Genomic DNA, 9573 nt, shown 5'->3' with positions numbered 1-9573 from the left:
CCATTTTTTTTCTTTACTGTCAGTTAGTGCGAACATTTCCTGCGGACATTGGCGAGCCCATGAGCCAAGAAAGGTTTTCGCCTTAAAAGCAGCCGAGGTATGCGCCTGGTCACTGATCGTCCTAGGGCCAGCGCCGCTAGAGACTAGGGCAGGGTATCAAGACACATATAGGTCATCCAAGGTCCGTTTGTAGACTTTGTAGTTGGTAATTGTTACCAGTTGAATAAAGGAACGAAAGCCTGAAACGTTAAGTTATATTTGCCAGAAAAAAAAAAAACAAGCCATGAAACATTTCAAACGTGCCTAAAGAGCTCGCGCACTTCAACCGAAGGACGAAAAAATTAGCTGAAATCACCATGACCGTACACATTCCTCGAGAGTCGTAGAGCAAAGCCGATGCTTATCCTCTGACAGCTAAGTGTAAAGTTTTTCCACGCGAAACCTCAGCACCGCTAAAAGCTTCTTACTTGAACAGCTAGTTTAGCATTTTCTTTTAGCCATTTTACAAAAAACGCAAAGGTTGATCACAAAAACCTTTTACTATAAATGAAGCAGAGAGACGATATTTTCAGGAAAAAGCAAACCCTGCACGACTTGCTACTGTTTAAAAATTCTCCGCAGAACACAGCATCTCTTGAAAGTTATTGTATATATAATTACCTGTTTCGTACACCATTTCAAAGACGCATTGCTAATAAACTAAATGATGCCCGCTGATAAAAATGCTTAACGTTATGCATTAGCATCCAGTCTCAAACCACCTCGAACGGTTTTCCTCTAGGTGCAAAAGGTTTCGCACAATTTTTCATTTCCTGAGACAAGTAGAGCTGAAAAGCCGTTTCTTACCTTTGTGTAAAACTTAAACATCTTGGCAGCTATTTATAAACCAAATGTACCATTCGAAAGCAGAGACAACAAGCTTTAAAAAGATGTTTAAAATCCCATTTATAAACTAAACGAGTGCGGCACAGTAGACATAAGTATATAACCAAAAATGTCGTGTTTTCACTGTTGGAGTCGGACCGCCACCTTAAACGGCAACGGGCTACAAAAGGGGGACAACCAAACACGGAGTCCAGACAGTCTTCCGATCACTTTATTTCGGCCGACATTGGGCCATTGTCAATTCCTGACGCAAGACCAGCGTCGAGTGCCAATAACCTTCCAGGTCGCAAAGGTGATCGGGCCGACCTTTTGCCAAACACCTTTTGTTTGCTCAGTCATTTTAAGGAGAATAGAGCCTCTAACAATACTGTGTTAATGTCGGCGAAAATCGATGAATGCTGATTTAACTACTACTAGCAAGTACCGTGAAGTACCAGAGTAATCGGCGAATGCAATGCATAGAGCTAAATAACTAAAAATTTATCTCTCTTGAAAAGCTAAGTCAACTGCTTAGGAAAAGCTCTTGAGGCCATAACAATGTACCTAGAGGGACCATAAGCCCTAGCTCCCTTCAACACTGTGGCAAGAAGTTCTGAGAACACAGGTGTAGTGCACAACCATACATAAGTAAAAAAAAATTTAACACTAGTACTGTTTTGAGGTTGTTAGTGTGGTTTTTTAAGCGACAATACCTATACGGATTAGTGTAATGTTTTGGTGAACGTTAAAACAACACCATTTTAACACGTATGCAAAATAAATGTAACATTCTTGAAAATGATAGAGCAACCTCCTACGAGGACACACACCTGATGGTACACAACCTGCACGCCTTGCAAAGACCGCAATACAGCACAACTCCTACACTCACCTCTGAACAAATAGCATCAAGTTTGTATATCCATCGCCGACGGGTGTACAGTTAAAAATAGTGGCAAATTGATAACAAGCAACGCTGCCTTATAAATTAATAGGACTATGCATTCACTCTATGGCAAATTCTTCTTAAAGGTTTCGTTGCGAAGTGTTATTTAAAAACATGTTTGACAGAAGAAAAAGGCCAGTAGTGCGGACATTCAGCGCCTAAAATAATATTTGATGTTATGTAGTTATAAACGAAACATGTTTTTAATGTGCAGACGATCATATTAAAATTACATTGTAATAAGTACTTTGTAACATAAAGTGATGTTTAAAATTCAACTAAACAATTTAACATTATAGTATATTCAAGTCAGCCTTAGTATAATGTTTCATTTGAATGTTCCACTGATGCTTTTATGTCGCCCCAAATTTAGACAAAATTCATTAAATTTACATAACAATTATATAACACTGTTCGAATGTCCGGTGCTACCTGGAAAAGGTGTCTATGATTAAGTCAAAGTCGCTCAACTGATTTTATTTATAAAAGAGGTATTTTATTATAAAAGAGGTATGTATTGAACACAATGTAAAAACATAATACCATATGGGAGGAGTGCTGAGGGCAGAGTTTAGGCCCATGAGAATCCAGCTCTGTTTTGTAAGGAAGAAGCGCCTGGATAATTTTGTTCAGCTGCTGCAAATGCGGCAGACACAAATGACCTCAATGGGGTTGAAAGGCCACTCAGTGAAAGCCACAGTACTTGTTCATCCACTGTCACGAAATCGGCGCACATTTTCATCAAGCCGGTACGGCGCGAGGCCCGCGTGGCGTCACGTGCAAAAGCATGGAGAGAAAAGCCTCTTCCCTGCGCGGGAGAGCGCGTAGCTTTGTACGCGTTGCCGTCACCCTCTTTCCCATTGCCCGGGGAGGACGGTGGTTCATCGGACTGGAATCAGCCAGAAAATTCCAGCATCTTCTATAGGATCTAGCCAATGACGACGCGCGGCTCGACGGGAGGAGAAGAGAGCGCTATAACCAGCGAAGCTAAGTGTGTGTGCGCGCTAGCTTTAACGCGTGCTAACAAACAGACGCGGCGCGCCCTATTTAAAGCGACCGCGCCGCTTGTTGAGTCAGTCAGTCAGTCAGTTCGTCAGTGTTTTGCGACGTGCTCGCCTGTGTTTCGGCTGGACTCCCGGGGATCACCCGCTGCTGGCAAGCCCACGGACTTTCAAGGGAGCGGCGCTCGTCTCGTATGGCGGCCACATCGTGACTCTTGAGGCGTCGGACTGCAACAGTGCCCGGTGAACAATTTGGTGTTTGTTTATGTAACTCTCTCGTGTTTGATCTGTTGTAAAGCCTGTGTTATTGAATCATTCTGTAGTTGCATGCTTAGCGTTTGTATTCTGTAAACCTCTCGGCTGTTGTATTTCAAGTGATCTTGTGTGTTCCTTTGTATCGTCTCTTGCTGTACATAAATTGTGTTTTGTTTGTTACTTCTGACTCCAATCCTTACTCTGGTTTGAACCGGCGACAGCTGGGCACCAAACGGCCCATCCCTTCTGTCACTACTAGGTAGCTGAATTCCGGCTGAGCTTGCCACGCAGGTCGAGGGCATCTCCTTTGCGACCGGAACAGCTACCCCCACTCACTCTAAGGGTGTCTGGGAGTGTGCGCACCGTTAAGGGCGCATCGTTAATAATACCCCCATAATTATTAACAGGTGACAATTATTCTGGCGTCCGCGACAGGACGTTTGGTGCACTCAAGCCCAGAGGACGGTGAACGAGTTGGAAGAGTTTACGAAGAGGTCGTAAACAGTGTAGCAGCAGAGCGGTAGCGAGAGGTAGTGCCGCGCGGAAGCGTTTAGGCGAAGTTCGCTAAGCAGTGTTTAGGCTACACCCAGACGGTTCGCGCTTCAGATATGAATCTGAAAGAGTTGGTGGAGACTGGCACCCAGCTGGGGTTGTCCGGTGCCGAACTGCGCAAATGGGTTAGCCAGAGAGAAAAAGAAGAAAGAGAGAGAGAAGAAAAGGAACGAGAGAGGGCTCGAAAGGAAGCCGAGGAGGAACGAGAGAGGGCTCGAAAGGAAGCCGAGGAGGAACGAGAGAGGGCTCGAAAGGAAGCCGAGGAGGAACGAGAGAGGGCTCGAAAAGAAGCCGAGGAAGAAAGAGAGAAGGCTCGAAAGGAGCGGGAAGAGGAATTTCAGTGAGAAAAGGAATTACTTACCATGAAACTTCAGCTCCAAAACTCAGGGAACAACAACGGTTTTGCTCAAGTGCATAGCCCCAGTGAAGGACATAGCAGCTTGCGGATAGACGCAAGTAAATTGATCCCGAATTACGACGAGAGAAGAGACGATATCGACGCGTTCGTCTTGCGCTTCGAAAGGATCGCCATAAATGCAAATTGGACAGACAGTGAATGTGCTACCATCTTGAGCACTTGCCTTAGCGGCGAAGCATTAAATGTGTTTGGAAGACTTCCTCCTGAGGATGCAGGCAGCTATAACAAAGTGAAAGCTGCATTACTTAAAAGGTTTAGATTTACGACGGATGGGTTTCGTGAGAAGTTCAGGACTGGAAAACCTATGGACGGTGAAACGGCAACACAGTATGTTGCGCGACTGAGTCATTATTTCGACCGCTGGACTGAACTCTCAAAAATTAAACTAGAGTATGGCGCACTTCGCGAACTCCTAATTAAGGAGCAATTCCTGGGCAGCTGTCACCCTGGTCTGTCGCTTTATTTAAAAGAAAGAAAAGCGAATACATTGGACGAAATGATGGATCTGGCAGACCAATATTTGGAAGCCCAGGGAGGCGAAAATTTGAGCAAAATTGTAAATTCTGAAAACCCTCGAATGCCCGAATTCCGGCATACAAAACCTAGCGTAAAGTCACCCCCGAGGTGCTATCTCTGTGGACAACTAGGCCACATCGCACCTAACTGCCGCAAACTCGCAACCAACAATCCATCCTCGTGTTGGAAATGCGGACAGAAGGGCCACAAAGCGATGTCGTGTCCCGACGGTGACAAGGCAGCTCCGCAGGCGGCATGCGCGAGGACTCCGTCAGAGTCGGAATGTCGCCTGGAGGAAGAAGATGCCGATGGCTTTGTTGAGCTTAAGAACGGCAGGAAAGTCCGCGTGGTGCACGGCCAAGAGGAGGAGGAAGCAGAGAGAGGGGTTAATCGGAAGGACAAGAAACTCCGGGTGGTGAACGCCGTAGTACATGCACAACCTGGATCTGCGGTGAATCGTATGCCGGTTTCGATGGGAAAGATAGGAAGAAAGTCAGTTTCTGTGCTACGAGATACAGGTAGCAGTGCCGTAATCGTGAAACGAAGTTTGATTCATGAGAATGATCTGACTGGCGAGAAATGCCCTGTGAGGCTAATTGACGGCTCCATTAAATTGCTACCTGAGGCAAAATTGGAAGTGCAGACGCCATACTATTCTGGAAAACTGACAGCCCTGTGCATGGAACGCCCTATCTACGATTTGGTGTTGGGAAATATCAAGGGCGCAACATTTCCCGAGGATCCTGATCAAAGTCCCGCGCCTGTGCGCTGCAAGGAATCTAAAAAGAAAAAGGCAAGGCAAGGAAGCAAGGCCGTGAGAAGCCGGAAGAAAAGCCTCGAGACATGAATAAACAAAAGGAAGCCTCCCAGGAGGAAACTGAAAAGAAAGGGACGGCTCAGAAAATCAAGTCAGGAATGCCTAGGCCGTCGTTGATGCAGGTAGCCCAAGTGTTTGTCCTACTTATTGGGGCGTTACTTGGGATATTTCACCTTCAGCGGAAGGAATACCGGTGCCTAGGAAGGAACACTATTACAGTGATTCTTTTTGTTGGTCTGTGCGCGTTGGCACAGGTTCCCGTGTATCCGTCGGCGCTACTGGTTGTAGGGGCAATTATCGGCACACATTGGCTGTGTGATTTACAAGAGGATAAGTCCTGCCTCAGGGAATTTTCAGTAGCCCGATCGGAGAACATAGAAGCGTCTCAAATGCGAGAGCCTAGAGCGAAGGCAGAATCCCTGGCGGACAGAAGCGTGTCACGCACTGATCGCAGGTTGTAATTACGCTCGGAATTTAGGTTTGTGCGCTTCGCATTTGAAAAGCGGTGTGTTGTTGATTCTTATATGTATCTGACGACATCGTGGTGCTATGTTTGTGAACATCATGGCATTGATGTGTGAATTTTGCAATGTGTTATGGCAGTTGTGAAATTTGTGCAATGTGTGGACATTTGCCCCATATACTTGTGAGCGCATGCATGTGCGCGCGATGTTCGTGGTTGTTGTGAATATTGTGGGACAATATTCTTAAGGGAGGGGCAGTGTCACGAAATCGGCGCACATTTTCATCAAGCCGGTACGGCGCGAGGCCCGCGTGGCGTCACGTGCAAAAGCATGGAGAGAAAAGCCTCTTCCCTGCGCGGGAGAGCGCGTAGCTTTGTACGCGTTGCAGTCACCCTCTTTCCCATTGCCCGGGGAGGACGGTGGTTCATCGGACTGGAATCAGCCAGAGAATTCCAGCATCTTCTATGGGACCTAGCCAATGACGACGCGCGGCTCGACGGGAGGAGAGGAGAGCGCTATAACCAGCGAAGCTAAGTGTGTGTGCGCGCTAGCTTTAACGCGTGCTAACAAACAGACTCGGCGCGCCCTATTTAAAGCGACCGCGCCGCTTGTTGAGTCAGTCAGTCAGTCAGTTCGTCAGTGTTTTGCGACGTGCTTGCCTGTGCTTCGGCTGGACTCCCGGGGATCACCCGCTGCTGGCAAGCCCACGGACTTTCAAGGGAGCGGCGCTCGTCTCGTATGGCGGCCACATCGTGACTCTTGAGGCGTCGGACTGCAACAGTGCCCGGTGAACAATTTGGTGTTTGTTTATGTAACTCTCTCGTGTTTGATCTGTTGTAAAGCCTGTGTTATTGAATCATTCTGTAGTTGCATGCTTAGCGTTTGTATTCTGTAAACCTCTCGGCTGTTGTATTTCAAGTGATCTTGTGTGTTCCTTTGTATCGTCTCTTGCTGTACATAAATTGTGTTTTGTTTGTTACTTCTGACTCCAATCCTTACTCTGGTTTGAACCGGCGACAGCTGGGCACCAAACGGCCACCCCCTTCTGTCACTACTAGGTAGCTGAATTCCGGCTGAGCTTGCCACGCAGGTCGAGGGCATCTCCTTTGCGACCGGAACAGCTACCCCCACTCACTATAAGGGTGTCTGGGAGTGTGCGCACCGTTAAGGGCGCATCGTTAATAATACCCCCATAATTATTAACGGGTGACATCCACTTGTGAACAACAAAATTCCAGGCGTGCACTAAGTCATCTTAGGTTGCAGAATGCGAAATCATTACGATTTCTGTTTGTTTGTTTTGTAGTGTTTAACTTTCCAAAGCAACTCAGGCTATGGAAACGCAGTAGTGAAGTATTCCGGAAATTTCGACCACCTGCGGTTCTTTAGCGTGCGCTGACATCGCACAGCGCACGGGCGCCTTGCTTTCCGCCTGCATCGAAAAGCGGCCGCCGAGGCCGGGGGATTCCGCATCCTTGGGCACAGTAGTTGAGCACCGCAACCACTGCGCCACTCCGGCGGGGCATTACAAGTTCTGTCAGGCCGTCTCGCGAATTTGTTCGGCACACGTAGCGGGCCTTGGCCGCACTCGGACATACCGCCTATCCTTCTTTGGGATTCAATTTGGCATGAAGGCACACCTTAAGCGAAAACATTTCCTCGTGAGTGACGTGGACAGGACGTGCGACCCCGAGTTCTGTACAGGCGATAAAGGTGATAAGAAAGACGTAACTAGCGGTAGATCAGTAATGATAGTAATGATAGCGAGGCAACACAATGTACGGACTACTAAATCATGATAATGGGATTAGGCAGATAAATTTGATAACGTACTTAAATCAATGGAACTTTAGGTCAACATTAACAATACTATTATGACGTCATCTGTTAAAATGAAGGCAATGATAAGAGGGACAGATATGGTATGATGGTATTAAATAACAGAAAAAGTAACTTATGAAATTTTAGTACAACATTGATGATAATTGTACGTCTAAGATTGGACAGGTAATGATAAGGTACATATTAACGATAGTGACAGTTTATATGATAGTGAGATAAGATAAGCACGAGTGATAGCGCAATTGAATGACGATTTCAACATCAATCGTGTGGCATCATCACATTGGGCATACAGCCACAAATAACATAGGGATATAGCTAATGATAGTTATGGCGTTAGCTACTGATCGCATCAAAAGAATATATATTGATACGTGGCGAGGTTAGGGCACGAAGGTTAGTCCACGTTGACACAGCACACACAAAGCACAGAATCGCAACAGCGTTAACCTTCTTCTAGCACTAAACGTTGCTACCACTTTGTCTTCGTCTGTGTCACTGTTTCTGATCCTTGTCTTCTTTAGCGTCCAGCGATGCAGGGCATATATGTCACATTACCCCCCCACGAAAAAGCACAGTCCTGGTGCGCACTAGGACGAACTACTGCAGGGGTAATACGGCTTTATTCTGGCGACATGAACAATCTCGGTGCGTGGCATAGAGGACTGTCGCGGCGGATGTACAGGGGCGACCTCGTATGTCACAGGGGTCACTGGCCGTAAAACACGTTAGGGTCCTACGTAGCGTGGCAAGAGCTTCTCACACGGCCCAACTTTACGAGCGGGAGTCCAGAGGAAGACGAGAGAGTCCGGAGAGTAGTGGACATCCCGGTGGCGAGAATCATGGTGCCGTTTTTGAGAATTTTGGGAGGAGGCCAGTCGTCTGCGAGCAATAACACGGGCTGCGTCAGCTCGGGAGATGGCGTCACGAACGTAGCAACTGGCGTTAGCGGTGGGAGGCAATACGCTGTCAAATAGAAGGGGAGGGTCACGGCTGTATAGAAGATACGTGGCGAGGTTAGTGCACGAAGGTTAGTCCAGGTTGACGCAGCACACACAAGGCAGTGGGCACAGCGTTACAACAGCGTTAACCTTCTTCTAGCACTAAACGTTGCTACCCCTTTGTCGTCGTCTGTGTCACTGTTTCTGATCGTTGTCTTCTTTAGCGTCCAGCGATGCAGGGCATATATGTCACAATATGAAAAACGTCGGCCACACGATGACGTCATAGCTATATGCGACAAACATGACTGGACAAGATGTCGCACGCTGGAAAAGCATCGGAGCTCACAAAACGCCGAACGGTCTCACAATGGAACTAGGTACGAAACGTACGATGGTTTCGCATTTCCACACGTCAAAAAACTTCGGTGTACCCCTGTAATTTTATAATACTTCATATTGAAGACATTTTTTATCCCATGCATTTATAGAACTGAAATTACAAGTTTTAGTGCTGGTTTAAAAAGAAGCGCTTTCTTCCACTTCTGGGCACGTCGGTCAGTACGTAGCTTAATATGATGCCTACAAACTGTGCGCTCCACAAGATGGATACTTTCCAGTATAATTATCAAACTCAGCGTGTGTAAGGAATTCACACACCGCGACCATTGGACTGAAGCAGTTGGTGGTTTTGTGTGTCATGTAAGCAAGCTGACAGACTTTCTGTCGCCAAATCCATAAGTCTTCATTTGTAGCGTTTACAATCCCTAGGAGCGTCCTCAGGCACCGTTTTGGCTATGCTTAAAATGTTACCCATGGCAACCCAATGAGATGATATTCAAAAAGTTCAGCAAACCGCAAATTACGAATATATGCTGCGACTCATGATCAAGACCCGAATATATCAGAAAAAAAAAACTAACGTGTTTAAAGGGGAAAACCATTAATGGCTCATCG

The sequence above is a fragment of the Amblyomma maculatum genome, chromosome 6 (assembly GCF_055883805.1).
Source record: "Amblyomma maculatum isolate TAMU_Amacu chromosome 6, ASM5588380v1, whole genome shotgun sequence".
Taxonomy (NCBI): Eukaryota; Metazoa; Arthropoda; class Arachnida; order Ixodida; family Ixodidae; genus Amblyomma; species Amblyomma maculatum.
Note: the sequence above shows the minus strand (reverse complement) of the source record.